This window comes from Rhinopithecus roxellana, chromosome 6 (assembly GCF_007565055.1).
Source record: "Rhinopithecus roxellana isolate Shanxi Qingling chromosome 6, ASM756505v1, whole genome shotgun sequence".
NCBI classification, from domain to species: domain Eukaryota; kingdom Metazoa; phylum Chordata; class Mammalia; order Primates; family Cercopithecidae; genus Rhinopithecus; species Rhinopithecus roxellana.
In genome coordinates this window covers 101402995-101425278 of record NC_044554.1, presented here as the reverse complement: position 1 = coordinate 101425278, position 22284 = coordinate 101402995, and the positions used below count along the sequence as shown (strand labels likewise).

The 22284-nt window shown below is 38.6% G+C and overlaps 1 protein-coding gene across 1 annotated transcript in view; it reads right to left on the bottom strand.

The window, feature by feature from the left end:
• SDK1 (sidekick cell adhesion molecule 1) overlaps window positions 1–22284 on the bottom strand; it is a 982307-nt gene that overhangs the window by 661411 nt on the left and 298612 nt on the right. The window lies entirely within an intron of this gene.

Sequence of the window (22284 nt, the reverse complement as noted above, 5' to 3'; positions counted from 1 at the left end):
CATACAAGCCTTTGGTTTTAACTAGGCAATCTATTTGCGAGAAAACAGTCAAATGTATGCAAGTTATAAAAGCGAAGTTACCTCTATAACCCTCAATTGGTTTAAAAAAAGTAGGATAAGCAAGATTAACATACAGACATAAAGGACATGAATTGCAATCTAGCTTTCCTTTCATACACACACGGAAATGGTCTCTTCTGGTGACTTTCAATGGGCTACAACACAGGAAATTCGTGGTATATTCACATAATGGAACAGCGCACGGCAGCGAGAATGGAGCAACAATTGCTACACACAGCAACATGGGTAAATCCCACACACGTCAAGTCGAGCGAAAGAAGCCAGACAGAATTTTCAAAAAAGCTGATAGCATGTGCCACTATTCAAAAGCTCATAAAAGTTCAGAGCCAGGTAAAACTGATCTATGGTGTCAGAGGTTAAGGATAAGGGTTACCTCTGAGGGACAGGATAGCGAAGGGGGTGAAGGGAATGGGATAGCTTATGAAAAGCAGGTCAAAATTTATTTCCTGATATGGTTACAAAGGTATATTTACTTTGTGAAAATGGATAGAATCCTAGATATGTCCAGCTTTTGTAGATCTGTTTCAATATTTTTTAATATGGATGCAGCACGCTTGGCTTCTAGCTCTAGCATCACTAATTAACTACATGATCCTCATCAGGACTTACAGGTTTTTGTTTCTTCATCAGCACAATAAACTGGATTATATGACTCCTCATTTTTCTACAAAAGTCCCCAAGATCCACCTGCATAATCAGCTTTCTAACTTTCATTCAGGCTTCCTCCCGTCTCTGCTCACACAGAGCACTCCAGGCACACTTCACTTCTTGCACATTTAAACCCAAGCCACGCTCTTTCCCAGAGTTATGGTCTGAATGTCCTCTCCAAAACTCATGATGAAATGTGATGGCCATTATAACCGCAATAAGAGGCGGGACCTTGAAGATATGATTAGGTCACACAGACTCTACCTTCAGGAATGGATTAATGCTGATATTGTGGGATGGGGTTAGTTATCAAGGGAGTGGGGTCCTAATAAAAAGGGTAAGTTGGGTCCCCATTCTCTTTCTGTCTCATGCACTCCCTTGACAGGATGATACAGCACAAAGGGCCTCCCCAGATGCACTGCTATGTTGTTGAACTTCTCAGCTTCTAGAACCATGAGTCGAATACACTTATATTGTTTTTGAATCACCCTGTCTGTTATAGCAGCAGAAAATGGACTGAGACACCTACTGTGGAGCCTTCGCACTTGGTCTTTCCTCCACCTAGGATGCTCTGTGCATGCTAATCTTTTCTCATCCTTCAGGTTAACTAAAGCTCCTCCCGCACAATATGCCCTAACAAGTCATTATGTTTATTCCATTCACAATACTTATCAGATTCTGAAATTAAAGTGTTTGTAGGTTACCCTGCATTACATTAGTCTTGATCACTTCTGAATTCCTAGCACCTAGAACAATGTCAGGAACTAAGGAGATATTTAATAAATACTTGTTGAATGAATAAATATAATAACACAAACATCAGCAATCGCTAGTATTTATTATTTACTATGTGCTGGAAACCATTCTAAATGCTATCTATCTATCTATCTATATAAACTTATTTCTCACAAAAGCTCTACAAAATCAACGTCATCATTACACCCATTTTAAGGATGAATAAACAGAAGCATGGAGAAGTTAAATAACTTGCTCAATGCTACCCAGCCAGTAGGCAGTGAAGTCATGATTTAAATCCAGATAATCTAGCTCCAGAATCAACCAATTCTATATATTTTGACTCAAAGTGTCACATATTTCTCAATACGGAAAATTTCTTTTCAAGAATTCATACCCAACTTTAAATTTTTGGTAATTTATTTGTGACATTACTAAGTTGTTCTTATAAATTACTGTACATTTAATAAACATCAAATAGCATATTAGAAATGTTAACATTGAAACTAGTTGCACATTAAACTACAGTGTATAAACTGAATATATAGAATTTAAATATAAATATATAGGTTATTTTGTCATTTTGTTGATCACTATATTCCATCATAATCGGTATATTAGTAATACAATATTACCAACCTCTCACAAGTATTTATTCATTTATTCCTTCAAATAAATAAATATTAAATTGCATTTATGAGTATAGCAAGAACTTACAGTAGGAGATTTAACCTAGTCAATGAGATGAAACGAAGGAGCTGAGAACAAAAAAGTTGGCAGCACTCAAAACACTTAAACAGGTCCTCTGCTAAGAGCAAACATGGTAAGTACCCTTGGACAGTACGAAGGACTGAACAGCAAGCCTTGCCGCAGGTGCAAAGAGAGTGACTGGAAGGGTGATGAGTAGGGCCAGGTTGTGCAGGGCCTTGCAAGCAGGGCAAGCCCATGTTCTAGTTCCCATCCCATCCTTGTGTGATTATCTATGGTGCCTACCTCATATACAAGTGTTCGAGTATTAACATGTGTGATCACCCTATTTATAATCTTCTAGAAAGTACTGTCAAGATGATGATGATGATGATGATGATGATAATGATGATAATGATGGTTAGCTCGTACTACAAAAGGACGCCAGTTGTGGTGGCTCATGCCTACAATCCCAACACTTTGGAAGGCTGAGGCAGAAGGATTGCTTGAGCTCCAGAGTGCAAGACCAGCCTGGACAACACAGTGAGACCCCATCTCCACAAAAAGTTTTTTAAAAAATTAACCAGTGTGGTGGTATGCACCTGCAGTCCCAGCTACTAAGGGGGCTGAGGTGGAAGGATTACTTGAGCCTAGGAGGAAGTCAAGGCTGCAGTGAGCTGTGATTGTGCCACTGCACTCCAGTCTGGCAGCCTGGGTGACAGACCAAGACCCTGTCTCAAAAAGAAAAAAAAAAAAAGCAAAAAGTCTTTGAAGAGGTTGTATGACTGTGTTGTTAAAAGAACATTCTGGCTGTTATGTGAGAAGAAATAAAATAGGGAGTGGAGTAGTGGGAGGACACCAGTCCAGAGGCCACTGTAGTGATCTGCTTTAAAACAATAGGTGGTAAAAAAGATTCAGTGATAGATTGGTTATGGATGTGAGGGAGAGGGAGATGTCAAGAAGGATTCTTGTGTCTCTGACTTGTACATCTTTCTGTTCAATAAACATGCATTGATTCTAGGTACCAGCCTCTGTAATCAGCATTGGGAATACAAACTGTAAGAAACAGTCGCTGTCCCTTAAGAGCTTATAATCTAGGTCTGATGCAGGAATATAAGTAGTAAAATGTTAGATGCTGTGATAGCACATGTAACTCAAAGTCAGGAGTAGTCAAGCCTTGTCCTGTTCCAAGAGCTCCACCTGCTTCTGCTGCACGTGACATGTGCTAAGCTGTATTTCAAGTGCATTCTTAAATTTGATTGTAGCCGTGTGTCCAATTTCCCTTTTTGCTATGTACTTCAGCTAAAACCATCTCCTCTTACGACCCAACCAGTCTAATAAAGCTGAACTGCAATGGAGGTGGCTTTGATCCTGTGGGATTTACTGAGCTACAGGCTTTATTAATGTCTTGCCATTTGCACTCTGTTTAACAATAGAAAACGAAATGCCACTTTATATGGTTCCAGGGTCCTACACAAATGAGTCATTAAAAAAATACATCTTTTTGAAAGGGAAAAGCTTCAAGATAGAAGCTCAAAAATTTGGTTTTGGAATTTCGTTTTGCAATTGATAGATCATCATCAATTTAATATAGTATACAATGGATTTGAATTAAAATGATACCACAGCTCAATTTTTCATAGACTTTATAGTTAACCAAACATGCGGGTACCGTGAGCTAGTAGGAAAAAAAAAATGCTCATAAAGAATGGTTTCATATAGTTGGCAAGCAAATATCTTGAGATCCAAATGGCTGTAAAATTATGGTTAGCACAGACGCTAACATTCATTATAAGGAAAAGGGAGGGGAAAATATGTCAATGCCCTGGAATTTTAAGCTTTCAAATTAAAATCATAACCACAAGTATTTTGACATAGATTAGCAGATTAGCCAGTGTGGGGAATAGCACATCCCTGAGCCCAGCACTATTTACCACTGAAATGCATACAGTAGGTCATCAAGTTAAAAGAAGGCATAAAGGTAACAAAACACAAAAACTTTGGGGACAGAAAGGGAGAAAGAAGGATCAGTATTTAAGTCTGCACAGACCCCCTGCAAAAGCAATTGATCTTTACATACTTTAATTCGGACAGAGAACATTCTGAAATGATTCATAAAGAAAATGATTGAGTTGCCTCTAAGGTAAAGTTATAAAACTTTGACCTGGGGAAAAGCCAAGGGCCCACATATTAATCTTTGAGGGGTTTGTGTATTTCAAATAATAATAGACATTCCCTTCCTCAGGAAAATGAGCAGACGATAAGAATACTTCTATATTCTAACAACGAACATTAGAAGACCCTAGAATAAATTACTAAGGAAAAGTGAAATTTCCATTTTCATACAGAAAGTTTTCTATGTTTAAAATAGAACATAAATCATTTATGAAAAAAGAGAGTTTCGTCTGTCTAATATACATTTAAGGTCTGCCCAAAGGATAGTAATGGACGTAACATTCTCTCAAGACAACATCATAATTTTTAACTTTTAAGTTCAGGTTCAGCAAGATGTGCAGGTTTGTTACGCAGGTAAATGTCTGTCATGGGGGTTTGTTGTACAGATTATTTCATCACCCAGGTTTTAAGCCTGGTATCCTTTAGTTACTCTTCCTGATCCTCTCCCTCCTCTCACCCTCCATGCTCCAATAGGCCCCAGTGTGTCTTGTTCCCCTCTCTGTGTCCATGTGTTCTCATCATTTACCTCCCATTTATAAGGGAGAACATGCGGTATTTGGTTTTCCGTTACTGTGTTAGTTTGCTAGGGATGGCCTCCAGCTCCATCCATGTCCCAGCAAAGGACATGATCTGCAGAGTTTTTATGGCTGCATAGTATTCCATGGTGTATATGTACCATATTTTCTTTATCCAGTCGATCACTGATGGGTATTTGGGTTGATTCCATGTCATTGCTGTTGGGAATGTATGCGTGTATGTGTCTTTATAATAGAACGATTTATACTCCTCTGGGTGTATACCCAGTAATAGGATTGCTGGGTCGAATGGTATTTCTGTCTTCAGGTCTTTGAAATCACCACGCTGTCTTCCACTATGGCTGAACTAATTAACACTCCCACTGTTAGAGACATGCAAATCAAAACCACAATAAGATACTAGTTAGAATGGCTGTAATTAAAAAGCCACAAAAATAGGAGATGCTGGAGAGGTTGTGGAGAAAAAGGAAGGCTTATACAGCATCATAATCTTTTGTGAAGACGACACTTCCCTAAGTAAACTTTTAAGGTTTTCGGATCCAATGTAAATGTATTTCATGGTACCTTTCCAATGTGAGAATCTTCGGCTCATCTAGAAACGGACCGTGACCCATGTGTCTGCAGAGAAAAAATCATTCACAAGGGCGGCAGCTGGAGCCCATGCAGTGTGGAGGCAGAGCCTCATCCTGTGTCTCCCGGCTTCCCTAACATCAAAAAGGGGAGTCTTCCAGGGATTTTCACTGCTGTTCCACAACAGCTAAAATTAAGTCTTATCACCTGAAACCCTTCAATGGCAGAATGAATAGGAATCAACTGTGAGGTATCAAGCAAGTTAAACTGCAAGTTCTTCCTTTGACTCTGCCCGAGAGAGCTTCCACTAGGATAATCATCACCTGTTCGAGAATGTGCCCTTTTCTCCTCCATTTTAAAGAGACAATGAATAAAGAAATAATCAACCTCCACTTAGCAGAAGAATCAACTGTACCACAAACAAGTTGGGGGTGGGGGAGTCTCTGAAGCCTGCAAAGTCCACATGTCCTGGTGAAGTGACGATGAGCTGTATTAAGCCATCATAATCAGCACCGTCAATCAGGTGCGAGTCCAGCCGGGAGGATCAGAATGCCAGCGTGAATGGAGCAATCAGCTGGGGCAGGTTCTTTATTACTGAACTCCGCTTTTGCCACAGCTGAATTTCCCAGGGCGACTAATCTTTCGGTTTAAACCACTCATCTTCCTTTCAAAACTTCTTTTATATCAAATTCAAACATTTTCATGCCCCAAGCTTATGAATTTACCATGAGCGAAAAGTTTTATTTTTCAAATTCCAGTGAGAAACAAAAGCACAGGGCAGAATGTATCATTTGTGAACAACTATTCTGAGAAATGTGGGTAGAAGATTCTTTTCTGGTAAGTGTAGTCTTTCAAATTTCAGCTGCTGGCAGTTCATTATGTATACCTATTGAAGCCAGGAATTTAATCTCACAGTGCAATGTGCTTTCTTCATAACAGTAATATCAATCTTTTTAAAGACAACAATTATGATTTTCAAAGGTATTTCTGGGGTAAGGTTTAAATAGATAACTAGATATGTGCCACTCTAGTTAAATATGCAAATATAGACAGGTCCACATTATGATGCTGTAAGAGGACACTATGACTGGTTTTTTAATTTGATTTTTTATTTCCATAGGTTTTTGGGGAATAGGTGGTGTTTGGTTACACAACGAAGTTCTTTAGCGGTGATCTGTGAGATTTTGGTGCACTCATCACCTGAGCAGTGTACACTGTACCCAATGTGTAGTCTTTTATCTCTCACCCCCTCCCACCCTTTCCCACAAGTCCCCAAAGTCCATTGTATTATTCTTATGCCTTTGCATCCTCACAGCTTAGCTCCCATTTATCAGTGAGAACATACGATGTTTGGTTTTCCATTCCCCAGTTACTTCACTTAGAATAATGGTCTCCAGTTCCACCCAGGTAGCTGTGAATGCCATCAGTTCATTTCTTTTTAGAGCTGAATAGTATTCCATGGTTGTACTAGTTTACATTCTCACCAGCAGCATAAAAGTGTTCCCTTTTCACCCTATCACCACGAACATCTATTTTTTTTTTTTTTTTTCATTATGGCCACTTTTGCAGGAGTAAGGAGTTTGCATTGTGGTTTTGATTTGCATTTTCCTGGACCAATAGCCATAATGTAAAAAAATAAAAAAATAAAAAAATAGATGTTGGCGGGGATGTGGTGAAAAGGGAACACTTTTACACTGCTGCTGGGAATGTAAACTAGTACAACCACTATAGAAAACAGTGTGAAGATTCCCTAAAGAACTAAAAGTAGAACTACCCTTTGATCCAGCAATCCCACTCCTGGGCATCTACCCAGAGGAAAAGAAGGCACTGCACGAAAAAGAAACCTATGACTGCTTTAGGACAAAGTCCTCTATCTGATAAGCTAAAAAATGGCAGTTAGGACTGGGCAGGTAGGTCAAGGCAGTTCAGGCTGCACTTTCTGTCACCACCTGAGTAAATCATTTGGTTGTTAAATGTGAAGAAGAGGAGACGGTGCAGGAGAAGGAAGAGCCAGAGGAGAAAGGAGAAAAAGGACATAAACAAATGGTACATGTTAATTCCCAAACTAGGTAATTCTCCCTCCAGCAAGGAGTTGGCTCTATTACCACAGCAAATTCCCAGGCTTCATTTTCTTAGCTTATCATAAATACTTCTAAATACTTCCCAGTGGTAGACTTTCAAATATACTTAGATGTACCATCATCTTCTGTGGATCTAAAAAAAAAAATCACCCAACTTCTCTGTATTTCACCTTATCTCTCTCTACTACTGCCTTGTAAAATAAGTATCAGACAGTTCAGGATGAAAGGTAGCTACAATTGAACGAATATATATCTTATTTCAAACAATCAAAAAAATGCAAGTCAAAGATTGTGTTGCTTATTTTTTTATCTCACCATAAAGTCATCATTTTGTACTCAAAAGTTTGACTAAAAAGTATGGGATTTTCTCCAAGTACTTTCTCCCTGGTGTCCTCTCCATATTTGAGTCAGTCCATGTGAAAACAGAAAGCAGGAGAGTCCCTGAGATTTCCATTAAACAGCACTGTTAACAGTTTGCCTATGCAGTCAGCCAGTGGGGAAGTCAAACTGATTATCTCTGTTTTCTCTGAAATCAATGCGAATTAACAGCATATTTAAGGAAACTCTTGGGGTAAACCTACCCTTCCAATATTTTCCCCTAAGAAACCATTCAAGCTTCCAGTGAGATTAATCCACAGTTGAAACTGATGGTAGAAACGTAAATGGCTATATTTATGTACTAGTTTTATCTTGCACTGTGCTAATCTATTTCAGTATATAAATTAATAATAAGACACAGTGGGATAAATACAATTCCCCTGTTTCTCCAAACTGAAATAAGCTCTCAGCTCTCCAATATTTTACTTCAAAGCAGAAGTATACTAAATTGTCATTTCTATGGTTTGTAGTGAAAAAGTATGACCAACCAAAATAGGAGGAAAGTTATCAGGAATAACCAACATTATTCTTGAATATGGCACCATATTTCTTTCAAAGATTCTTTCAAATAATCTTAAGGAATCAACTCTGCTTAAATAAAAAACTGAAAGGTCCAAGAAAAGGAACTCAAATATGATGTACCTTCTCCTGCTTAGCTGTTAGCTGGTGAGTTTAGGGGAAATACGTACTGCCATAAAAACTGAGATGTAAAAGATATCCACATGGTGAAGATTTAATTTTACATCAAGAAATTACATGAGAAAAGAACTTGTAAGGACATCTAAGTTCAACCAGACAAAGCTTGTTAATTTTAGCAAAGTTACAAACCATAGAGGTTTCTCAAAAAGTAATCATACGGATTCGAGTTTAAAGCAAGGACTTTGGAGCCCTGGGTTCAAATCCCAGCTCTATGCCGGGTGTGATGGCTCCTGCCTGTAATCCCAGCACTTTGGGAAGCTGAGGTGGGCAGATCACCTGAGGTCAGGAGTTTGAGACCAGTCTGGCCGACATGGCGAGACCCCATCTCTACTAAAAACACGAAAATTAGCGGGGCATGGTGGTGTGTGCCTGTGGTCCCAGCTACTTGTGAGGCTGACGCAGGAGAATCACTTGAACCCAGGAGGCAAAGGTTGCAGTGAGCCAAGATCATGCCACTGCACTCCAGCCTGGGTGAGGGAACGAGACTCTGCCTGGAAAAAAAAAGAAAAAGGCTGGGCGCCGTGGCTCACGCCTGTAATCCCAGCACTTTGGGAGGCCGAGGCAGGCAGACCATGAGGTCAGGAAATCAAGATCATCCTGGCTAACAGAGTGAAACCCCGTCTCTACTAAAAATACAAAAAATTAGTCAGTGGCACGCGCCTGTTGTCCCAGCTACTTAGGAGGCCGAGGCAGGAGAATCGTTTGAACCCAGGAAGCAGAGACTGCAGTGAGCAGAGATCACACCACTGCACTCCAGCCTGGGCAACAGAGCGAGACTGTCTCAGAAAAGAAAAAAAAAAAGAAAGAAAGAAAAAAGAAAAAGAAAAATCCCAGCTCTCCCCTGACTAGCTCTGTGATCTTAAGACAACCTACTTAACCTCCAATGTCTGGGTTTCTCAATCAACAAAGCAACAGCACCAACTTCTTCAAGAACAGCCGTTCTCAAAGTTTTTGGTCTCAGGATCCCTTTGCAACATACAAAAAAATTGAGGACCCCTAAATTCTTGTTTATGTGACTTATTTCTTTCCATATTTATCATATGAGAGAGCAAACCTGTGAACTTTAAGAAGTTATTAATTCCTTAAAAAATGAAAGTCATTACATTATGAATACCAAAGACACATTTATGAAAAACAAATATATTATCCAAAAGAAAACTAAAAATTCTTGAGTGGCACCATTTAACCTGTTTTCAAATTTTTCCAGTGTCTAGCTCAAAAAAGGACAACTAGATTCTCACACCTGCTTCTGCATTTAGTCTCTTGTATAACATGTTGTTTCTGTTGATGGATATTAATAAAACACAGCCTCCCAGATACATAGCTGGAAAGGAGGGGAGTATTTTAATTGCCTTTTCAAATAGCTGTGAATATTTTTGTTAATACTGCAGTAAAACTAAACAAGTGTCAGTTTCTTAAAGGTTAGTTGCGATGCGGAATCTGAAACCCCACAAATGACACTTTGGTGCTTTGTTACATTAAAATCCTTTAGACTCTCTTGCACTTGGAATGGATTTTTTCCATACGCATGGCTTTTCCGGTTCACTGAGTGATGCAGACCTTCCAAACGTTGACACGTTTCATTATACAGTGAAAAAATATCACATGTTAATACAGCTACCTATCTCATCAGATACTTTCTTAAATAATGGGAAAATGTCAAGCTCATGGTGGGCATATTCAAGATTTCCAAAATTCTAATTTTTACTTATGAGCTCAATTTTTATCATTAGCCACAAATACTGTCAGTTGTTTTCATTGATACGACAGGCTTATTTTCTTCATTTTCAAGAAAATCCTGCCAAATACCCAAGTCTAAATTACTATAGTATTTCTGTCAGTCACTACTTCAAGTAAAAATGGGGTGCCATGCAAAAAAGCAGCCAGTTCAGCTCCCAGCTCGGAAAACCTCCCAAAGCCTTTGCCTTGAGACAACCATCACATTTTGGTGTACAGCAGAAGAGTTTATACGTAATTCGCATTCTGACACAGAATATTTTTAAAATTCTGAGTCAAAGTTTAACAGAATTAATAATTTTTACTACTTCAAGGCTATTTTTGAGAGAGCTAGATTTTGGTTTTTACTCATAGGTGTGTGGCAGGGATGACTAACACTCCAAGTGGTGTAGTTTGGCACCACTGCCGCAGGATACGTGCTCAGGTGCCAGAAGTCTTCTCATGACTGCTTTTAAATCGTTGCCAAAAGCTCAACTAGGGGAGAAAGTACAAAGGTCGATTCACATGAAATGCTTTTGGCCTTGTGGCCACCCCCAGCAAAGGTGCTCAGGGTCTGCCACAGGTTCTTGAACCACACTTTGAGAATTGCTGCTCTAGACTTTGTCTCAAGGATTAAATTACTTAATGTGTGCAGAATGCTTATGCCAGCACCTGCTAGAAAAGCACAATCTATGTGTTAGTTCCTATTAAAACATGTTGTCACAGAATGAAATTGCATCTTCCTACAGAATGCTGAATCTTGAACTTCATCCACGACACATTTACTTTTGGCTTTCTAAATAACACACATAAATCAGGCTACCATCTTAAATGTCAATAACTATGAAGCCAAAGAAGTTGTTCAATTTAAAGAAAAGAAAGCATTCATATTTTCAATTACTTCAGAGTTCTGGAGAAGTCTAGATATTGATTTGATTATTTGCTCTGTCATTCAACAAATATTTATTAAATACCTACTAAACGTCTATGAAATGGGAATACAAATGAGAATTTTGAAAAAGGAACAAGAATAGGATCACACCTTCATGGAGCTTATCTTCTAGTTCAGGGAGATTAACAGTAAACAAACAAAGAAAATATATAGTACAGTCGGTTTTACTAATGCACATATTTCTTTTATTCAAATCACTTCATATGTGGTTGAGAAACAGAAACTGATATTTGTGTAACACAGAAGTTGTAGTGATTTACACATTATTTCCCCCTGGAATATTAAGGATCTAAGGTGATCATGAACAAGCTTTATCGTTTAACTCAAAGGTGAGCCTTAAAATAAAAGGAAATGATTAGCAGCAGCAGCAGCACAACAAATAACAACTTTAAAAACTAAAAAAAAAAAAAAAAGTACCTTCCTTTGTGTAGTACAAGTAGTGACTAGTAGCCAGTTTAGATGCTTCACAAACCACTTCACTTTCTATGACATGACACTATTGAGAGAAGTTGAAGGTGCATCTTGGAAGCCCTTTCTCTTTTTATTAAAACAGCAAATCAATGAAGCAAATTACTAGTAGTATTATTTCTTTATTAGTGTCCTGATTGCAAAATTCCACAGATTTTTGAGGGTTTGTACCTAACACTTTTTTCATAAGTTCTGTTATTTTGGTATATGATTTCACAGAATGTTTTTTCAGGAACACACATATAGAATAGTAAGAGAAACACCTCTATATAATGTAATGATAATATTATAGAAAAAATAAGAGAAAGAAGAGGAAAACAGAAATCTGGGGAAGAAGTGGCAACTGTCAACAAGGAAGATCGTTTTAAAAAGGCCTCGTGGAGAATGGGACATCTGAGTAAGAAAAGGAAGGAGCTGAGGAAGGGGGTCATGCACTAAGGTATCCTGACAGCAGGAAAAGCAAGTGCAAAGTCGCTGATGTGGGAGTCAGTCCAGTATGTCCTAAGACCAGTAGCGAGACCAGGGTGTATGAAGTACAGTGAGTGAGGGGGACGACAGATGAGGGTAAAAAGTAAGAGGAAGAAGTCTTATGAGACCCTAGACTTACAAGGGACAATGGAAGCCAATGGGGAAATTTGAGCAAAAGTGTAATAGGTTCTGACTTCACTGGCTCACGACTCACTCCGCACTCAACTCTGCTACAATTGGGCTACAAGGGCTGAAGCTAAGAGAACACTCAGGAGGCCGTCTTGTTAATCCAGATGAGAAAGGATGGTCATTTGGTAAACTGGTTGCAGTAAAGGTGGAAATGGTTGATCAGACCTGGGGCCTATGGTAGAATTTATAGATACAGGGTGAAGCATAAGAGAAAAAAAAGAATCAATGACGATAACAAGATTTCTGGCCAGAAAAAAACAGAAAAATGTAGTTGTCATTTCCCGCAATGGGAACTCATGATGGAAGGAGCTGGCTCAGAGGAAAAGAACAAGAGCTCAGAGTTGAACTTAGGATGTTTGAAATATCCACCAGACATCCACACAGAGCTGTTAAATTAGAAGTTAGATTCAGCCAGTATATGTGATTTTCACAAAAATGCAAAATTAACACCTTGGAAATTAATATCTTTCAAAATTAACATCTGGAATTAGATAATTGGATCATTCCAAATCATAAATTGTATTTTAAAATATCAATTTAAAAAAATTAACTTTTGTCAGACATGAAACATACAAATTAAGTAAACCAAAACAATTTGATGAGAAGTTAAAATGTAAATGTCGGCCGGGCGCGGTGGCTCAAGCCTGTAATCCCAGCACTTTGGGAGGCCGAGACGGGTGGATCACGAGGTCAGGAGATCGAGACCATCCTGGCGAACACGGTGAAACCCCGTCTCTACTAAAAATACAAAAACTAGCCGGGCGAGGTGGCGGGCGCCTGTAGTCCCAGCTACTCGGGAGGCTGAGGCAGGAGAATGGCGTGAACCCGGGAGGCGGAGCTTGCAGTGAGCTGAGATCCGGCCACTGCACTCCAGCCCGGGCGACAGAGCGAGACTCCGTCTCAAAAAAAAAAAAAAAAAAAAAATGTAAATGTCCTAGATGATTTCAAAAACAAAGCTAAAAATAGAAATCATCTTATCTAAAATAAAGATCTGCAAAAGCTCTGAAATAATTTTACTCTGACACATTTTAATTCTCATTTTCTTATCAAGTATACCCAGTTGGTATGTCAAATCTAATTACGCAATCAGACCTAGTGAAAATTACTCTGGAAAAAAAAAGTTAAATAGTGGGTGACATTTCTATTATTCGAGATAGAAAAATATACTGTCTAAATACATAATAGAATCAATAATCTGGGTGCGTAATTTTTAACCATTAAGCTGTAGTTTCCTTCCCAATAAGAAGGAAAAGTCAGCATTATTAGTAAACAGGAAGGTCTTGCATGCCTCAGCAATGAAGTAGATGACTCAGCAGTTCACTGATGACTGTGGGCATTTTTTCCTTGAGAATATTTTTCCTTAAGTGAAACATTATTTCTTCAAAGAATAAAACAATCTTTTTTTTTTTTTCTTTTTTTTTTTGAGACGGAGTCTCGCTCTGTCACCCGGGCAGGAGTGCAGTGGCGGGATCTCAGCTCACTGCAAGCTCCACCTCCCGGGTTGACGCCATTCTCCTGCCTCAGCCTCCCGAGTAGCTGGGACTACAGGCGCCCGCCACCTCGCCCGGCTAGTTTTTTTTTTTTTTTTTGTATTTTTAGTAGAGACGGGGTTTCACTGTGTTAGCCAGGATGGTCTCGATCTCCTGACCTCGTGATCCGCCCGTCTCGGCCTCCCAAAGTGCTGGGATTCCAGGCTTGAGCCACCGTGCCCGGCCGAATAAAACAATCTTATAAGCAGTGAGCTATATATGCTTTCTCCTTACAGACAGAATTCTACAGTAAAAATTTCCTGACAGTCTAAAATTCCACAATATATCCATTTGGATTATTTAACTGTTCTTTCAAATGCCATTACCACAAGGGAGAAAAAAATTACCTTATATCGTAGACATCACACCTTGGGTGGGTGGGTGTGTGTGTTTCTTGGGTTTTTTTTTCCCCTCAAGTGCTATAGACCATTAATCAAGATAGAAAACATCCTAGAATAGTAAACAAAACTAAACAAAATTAAAAGAACTAAATTTATACAGAGTGTATCCTCTGCCCATAGTATTAATAGAATAAAACTAGCAAACAAAAACCAAAAGACAACGGGAAAATCTCCAAAGACCTGGAAACTGAACAACAGAATTTTTAAAAATAAACAAGTCAGAGAAAAAGTCTGGGGCCGGACATGGTGGCTCATGCCTGTAATTCTACCACTTTGGGAGGGGCAGATCACCTGAGGTCGGGGGTTTGAGACCAGCCTGACCAACACGGTGAAAGCCTGTCTCTACTAAAAATACAAAATTAGCCAGCTGTGGTGGCACATGCCTGTAATCCCAGCTACTCCAGAGGCTGAGGCAGGAGAATCACTTAAACCCAGGAGGTAGAGGTTGTGGTGAGCCGAGATCATGCCACTGCACTCCAGCCCGGGCAACAAGAGCTAAACTCTGTCTCAAAAAAGTAAGTCTCGAATTAAATTAAAAATATATAAAACAGTAACAATGAATATACAGCATATCAAAATATGTGTGAGATGCAACTAAAGAAGTGTTGAGAGGAAAATTTATAGCACTAAAATGCTTACACTAGAAACAAGGAAAAGCCTGAAATCAATAACACACCTTCCTACCTCAAAAAAAGGGAAGAAAATTAAAATAAATTTAAAGAAAGAAAACAATAAAGGTAAGAGCAGAATCAGTAAAAAGGGACAGAGAAAAGTAATTCAAAAAATGAATTGATAAGAAAGCTGGCTCTTTGAGAAAAAAACTGAAAAACCTCTAGCAAGACTAAAATAAATAAAAAGAGAGAAGACACAAATCATCAACACCAACAACGGTATCACTACAGATCTTGAAGTCCTTAAAAAAGAGTACTATGAACAACTTTAAGCTCACAAATTTAACAGCTTAGAAGATAGAAACTCATTCCCAGAAAACTACAAACTACTAAAATTCAGCCAAAATGAAATATTAATAGTCTGAATAGTCCCATAACCAATTAAAGAAATTGAGTTTATAATTTAAAATCTTCTCAATAAAAATTCTCCAGACCCAGACGATTTCACTGGAGAATTCTACCAAACATTTAGAGAAGAATTAACACCAATATACACAATTTTGTCCAGAAAATAGAAGAGAAAGAAACACCTCCCAATTCATTTCTTGAAGGCTATTACTACCTTGATATAAAATCCTGACAAAGATAATACAACACAAGTAAACTATAGACCAATATCTCTCATAAACTTAGACCCGAATATCTTCAACAAAATATTAGCAAATCAAATTCAGTAATGTATTAAAATAATGTATATACAACTAAGTAGAATATCTTCTAGGTATGTAAGGCTGGTCCAACATTAAAAAACATATATAATTTACCACATCAATGAGATAACGAAAAAAATTAGGTGAGCTATCAATTGAGGCAGAAAAAGCATTTGACAAAATCCAATATTCATGATCTAAAAAAAAAAAAAAAAAAAACTCACCAAATTAGGAATAGAGAGGAATTTTCTCAATCTTATTTAAAAATCTATTTTTAAAAACCTACATCGGCCGGACGTGGTGGCTCACCCCTGTAATCCCAGCACTTTGGGAGGCCAAGGCGGGTGGATCATGAGGTCAGGAGATCGAGACCATTCTGGCTAACATGGTGAAACCCCATCTCCACTAAAAATACAAAAAATTAGCTGGGCATGGTGGCGGGTGCCTGTAGTCCCAGCTACTCGGGAGGCTGAGGCAAGAGAATGGTGTGAACCCAGGAGGTGGAACTTGCAGTGAACCGAGATTGCACCACTGCACTCCAGCCTGGGTGACAGGGCGAGACTTCATCTCACAAAAACAAAAAACAAACAAACAAAAAAAGAAAACCTACCTCTAATATCATATTTAACACAGTTAAAGACAAAATGATTTCTCCCTAAACTTGGTAATGAATTGAGGATGTCTGCTCTCATCACTCCTATTCAACATAGTATAGGAAGGTCTCGCCACTGAATAAAAATAAATAAAAGACATACATACTGGAAGGAAAGAACTAAAATTGTTATTATTTGTAGATGATGTTACTGCCTATGTAGGAAATCCCAAAGAAGCTAAACACTCACACTCACACTGACACACCCTTCAGGAACTAAGGAGTTGAACAAGGCTACATGATACAAGATCCACACACAAAATCCATCACATTTCTATAAACAATGAACATGTAGAAACCAAAATGAAACACATCATAACATTTACCATCACTCCAAAGAAAATGAAATACTTAGGTATAAACTTTAGAAATTATGACCTGTATGCAGAAAATTATAAAATACTGGTAGCAGAAATCAAAAAGACTGAATTAAATGAGGAGACCTACCATGTCCATAGAATGAAAGACTCAGCATAGTTAAAAATGTAAAATCTGGCCGGGCGCGGTGGCTCAAGCCTGTAATCCCAGCACTTTGGGAGGCCGAGACGGGCGGATCACGAGGTCAGGAGATCGAGACCATCCTGGCTAACACAGTGAAACCCCGTCTCTACTAAAAATACAAAAACTAGCCGGGCGAGGTGGCGGGCGCCTGTAGTCCCAGCTACTCGGGAGGCTGAGGCAGGAGAATGGCGTGAACCCGGGAGGCGGAGCTTGCAGTGAGCTGAGATCCGGCCACTGCACTCCAGTCCGGGCGACAGAGCGAGACCTCCGCCTCAAAAAAAAAAAAAAAAAAAATGTAAAATCTATGCAACCACTCAGGTGTAATGGAATTATTGTCCAAATACCAGCACTTTTCATTATAGATATATACAAGATTATTCTACACTTTATATGAAAAAAGGAACTAGAATATCTAAAACAATTTTGCCAAATAATAAAATATGAGGAATCGCTCTTCCTGATCTCAAGGTTACTATCTAACTATAGTAATAAGGACAGTATGGTATCCACAGAGGGATCAAAGACATATAATAGAGAGCTGGCAAACACTCAACACAAGGCAACCAACTGACTTTGGAGAAAAGTGAAAAACAAATTCAGTGGAGGAGGGACAGACTTTTAAACAAATAATGCTGGGCAACTGAATATCTAGAAGGCAAAAAATTAAACATTTACCTAATCTTCACATCTTCTATACAAATTAAATCAAAATGGACCATGAACTTAAATGTAGAACCATAAAACATTTCAAAAAAAAATGGGAGAAAATATTTGTAATGTGGAGCCAGACAAAGACTCTTAGACCTGACATAAAAAGCATGATGCACGGCCGGGTACAGTGGCTCATGCCTGCAATCCCAGCACTTTGGGAGGCCAAGGTGGGCGAATCACGAGATCAGGAGATCGAGACTATCCTGGCTAACACAGTGAAACCCCATCTCTGCTAAAAATACAAAAAAAAATTAGTCGGGCATGGTGGTGGGCACCTGTAGTCGCAGCTACTCAGGAGGCTGAGGCAGGAGAATGGCATGAACCCAGGAGGCGGACCTCGCAGTGAGCCGAGATCGCACCACTGCACTCCAGCTTGGGCGACAGAGCAAGACTCCATCAAAGAAAAGAAAGAAAAGGAAGAAAGAAGCATGATGTACAAAAGAAAAATGACAAATTAAACCTTATCAATATTAAAACCTTCTGCTCTTCAAAAGACTCTATGGAGAGATGAAAAGACAGGCACAGATTAGGAGAAAATACAGGCAAACCAATTATCTGAAAAAGAACTAGCATCTAGAATATACAAAGAATCCTCAAATATTAGGAGCAGGAAACAAACAATCCAAATAGAAAAAGAGCAAAAGATATAAATAGACATTTCTCTGAAGAGAATCTACAGATGGCAAATCAGCACATGAAAAGATGCTCAATATCATTAACAATTAGAGAATCGCAAATTAAACCACCATGAGATTATCACCGCACATCTATCGGAGTGGCTACAGTAAAAAACAGCAAGAACATCAGATGCTGGTGAGGATGTAAAAAAAAAAAAAAAAAAGGGGGGGGTGCGGGGGTTAGTCCCACATTGCTGGTGGCTATGTAGAGTACTATAGACACTCTGTCTGGAAACAAGATTGGTGGTTTCTGATAAAAGCAAGCATACAACTACCGTGCAACCCAGCAACTGTACTCTTGGGCATTTATCCCAAAGAAATGAAGATGTATGTTCACATGGAAACCTTCCTAGATAGCAGCTTTAGTCATGACAGCCAAAAGCTAAATACAGCCCACATGTCCTTCCAAAGGTGAATGGTATACAAACTGTCACACGTCCACACCACGGTTTACTACTCAGTAATAAAATGGAACAAACTATTGATACCTGCAGTAACCTCTATAAATTTGCAGTGAATTTTGCTGAGTGACAAAAATGTGATCCCAAAAGGTCACATTCGGTGTGATTCCTTTTATGTAATATTCTCGAAATGACAAAAGCATAGAAATAGAGAAGGGATTAGTGTTTGCCAGGGCCAGGGAGGGGACAAGGGAAATGAGGAAGGTGTCACAATTAAAGGGCAATGCAGGGACCTTGTGCTGATGGAAATATTCTGGTCTTGACTGCCCTGATGCTGGTGTCCTGGCTGTGATAATGTATTTTACTTTTGTAACATGTTACCATTGGGAGGGTCTACATGGTTACATGGGATCTCTGTGTGTTACTTCTAACAATTGCATTTCAGTCTACAATGATTTCAAAATAAAATAAAAACAAAAAGCTTAATTTAGAACAAATACACTGTTGAGATGAATAAGAAAGCCACGGAGTAAGAGAAAATATTCTAATAATGTGTATCTTGCAAGAATTTATATCCAGAGTCTATAGAGAATGCCTACTTATCAATGATAGAAAAGACAGATGGAAATACATAAATACAATAAACAAAAGGCTTGCACATGCACTTTCTAAAGAAGATCTACAAACAGCCCACAAGCACACGGGAAGGTGCTCAACATCATTTGACATCAGAAACGATAAGTGGCTAAACTGAAAAATACAAACAACGCTCAATGTAGGCAAATAGTGTGGCAACCGCAACTCATACATTACTGGTGAGCATGTAAAAATGGTACAACCACTTTAGAAAAAGGCTTGACAATTTACAATAAAATTAAATACCTACGCAATGATCCAGAAATTCCAAGCCTGGATATTTCCCCCAAGAGGAAAAAAGTATACATCCACACTAGTAATTTTTTATAAATAGTCAAAGTAGTGTTATATATAGTGCCCTACATGGAAAACGACAGAGATGTACATCAATAAAAAGAAACAAACTGGTGAACTCAGCACCATGGAGGAATCTCAGAGACATGTTGATGGGTGAAAAAAGTCAAAAACAAAACTGTCTGTATTGTACCGTCAAACAAAATTATGGGAGGCCATTGCTCTGGACTGAGCCCCTGCCCTAGGCCTCAACAGACCAGACCAAACCAAAATGAAGCCACTGAGCTAAATGTGACCTAATCAAATTAAGACTGCAAGGAAGCAGATAGACCTCAAAACAGAACAGGCTATTTTCCTCCTAAAAATGGGAGACTCCAGCATAATAAGAAAGTTCTATCTAACACTTTCGAAAAAGCAACCTGAAGTAACCAACAGGTGGTTTTTTTCCCCCTTGTGTTCTGTGTCCTGTTTCCACCTTACAAAACCCACTGTTCTGCTATCTCCCAGTGGGGTTTGAGGTTTCAGTCTCTTTATGATGCTGACAGAGTGATGTGAAAACTGAGAAGCTGACCAAAAGGGGAGAAGTTTTCTCAGTACAAAGTGAACGGTACTCTAACTAGATAACATAAACAGACTGTAACCTACTCTTATACCAATCAGTTTTGGTCAATCTCAGGCAGCCAATGTTCAAATTGTGTTCAAATAAGGCAGACGCTAAGTTGTAACCAATCCAGCTGTTTCCGTACCTGTACTTCACTTCTGTCTTTTATGGCGCTTTCCTTTTTCTGTTCATAAGTGTTATCTGATGATGTGGCAGCCTGAGTCACTCTGAACTTAGGCTAGCCTGGGGGCTTCCGATTCCAGAATTAGTCTTTGCTCAATTAAACTCTGTTAAATTTACTTTGTCTGAAGTTCTTCTTTTAACAGTATGATTTCCTTCATACAAAATTCAAGCACAGGTAGTATTTATCTATTTGAAAAGAAATGAAAGAAATGACTGCCTACAGGAATGGAGATTAATTGGAAGGGCATGAGGGAACATGCAGGAGTGATGGAGATGTTCGCCATCTGGCGTGAGGAGGTGGTTACAAAGTCTATGCATTTGTCAAAACTCACTGGTTTATGCACTTAACATCTATGACATTTTTTACAGGCTTTCTGTAAATTTTACCTCAATTAAAAATTCTTAGAGCAGACATCTACCCATTGTTACAGACATGGAGACACACCTTCCTCAGTCACTGCCTCCAGCAACTTTATCGCAATGACTGTGGTCTGTTCTGATGGTCACTGGCACTGTCAGACTTACTCTCTTGTACCAATTATTGTGCTAAGGAGATTGCCTGTTACTGAAATGTCATTTCTCCTTTTACCCTTTAACTCTCATGCGTCCCAACCAGATGGAAGAGCCAGCAAGATGACAGCTTCTGTTACTACTCCTAGCACTACAGACTGAAATGCTCCAAAACGTGGAACTTTTTGAGCACCAACAAAGGAAATGCTCACTGGAGCGTTTTGGATTTTGGATTTTTGGATAAAGGACAATTAATCTGTGCTACCTAACAATTATTGAGCATCTACTTCATACCAAGGAGGAAACATTTCAATAAATACTATCTGAAATGTTCCCACAACGACCGCATCAGGTAGATGGTATTACATTAAAAAAAAAAAAAACCCATTAGACAGGTGAAAACACTGAACCAGAGTAGTTAGGTAACTCGTTCAAAGTCATGAAGTGGCAGAGTCAACGTCAAACCTTGTCGTATAAATACTTCCACGGTCACATCACTCCGCCTGACCGCCCCTAAGATTCAGAATGTAAACTAAATATGAATAAAATTACAACTGCATAATTAAATAGTATCAGTAGTGCTGGTGAATTTTATTAAATCTATCAGAGGGAACAGTTTATGTTTCTGTTTCAAAAATGAGAAAATATACATACTAATATGCCTCTTACCCAACACCAAGCAAAGTCCAAATAATTGCTATTAGAAAAGCAATCAAAGATAATCCATGCAGTAGCTATTAATATATATTCCATGCAGGGAACATTTAATGAATAGGGTAAACAGAGGTATATAAATGAATACATTTATAACTTCTTAAAAGCAAAATATCATAAAGTCACCAATACGGCAGAAAAACCAGCGTTAATTAGCTAGCTGAAAAAGCTCACATTATTCAGGCAAGATGAGGGAAAAAAAAAGGTAATTGGGAGAAAATTGGCTGCATATGACTTCAATCTTCTAAGAGTTGCTGAAAACAAATTGGAATTCACTGTGGTGGCAACAAAGGTATTTTCCATGTTTCCAATCAGTCATTTTTGTTAAATTAAAACATAAAAGCAAGTAGAGATCAAACCAAACAAAATGAGCACTCTATCCATAAACCCACTAGGAAAACAATTAAACCCTATACATTAATGATGATTTAACTTTATCTAGAAGTAACATTTTTTTAAATGAGATGCAAGTATAATTCTTCATGCTTGATTTTAAAACTATCCTCACTCTTACCACTCTAATGAAAGCAGGGACTGATGGTTCTTATGTTGGTATTATCTCTAAAACAGGAAGCAATTTTTCTTACAATCAATAGTATATTTAGGCTAATAAGCACAGGAAAAATGATCAATGTCATTAGTCACTGGGAAAATTAAAATCAAAATCACAATTAATGAGATAACCCACCCAAACCACCCAGTAGAATGCCTGGAATCAAAAAGACAAACAATAACAAGTGTTGGCAAGGAGGTGGAGAAATCAGAACCCT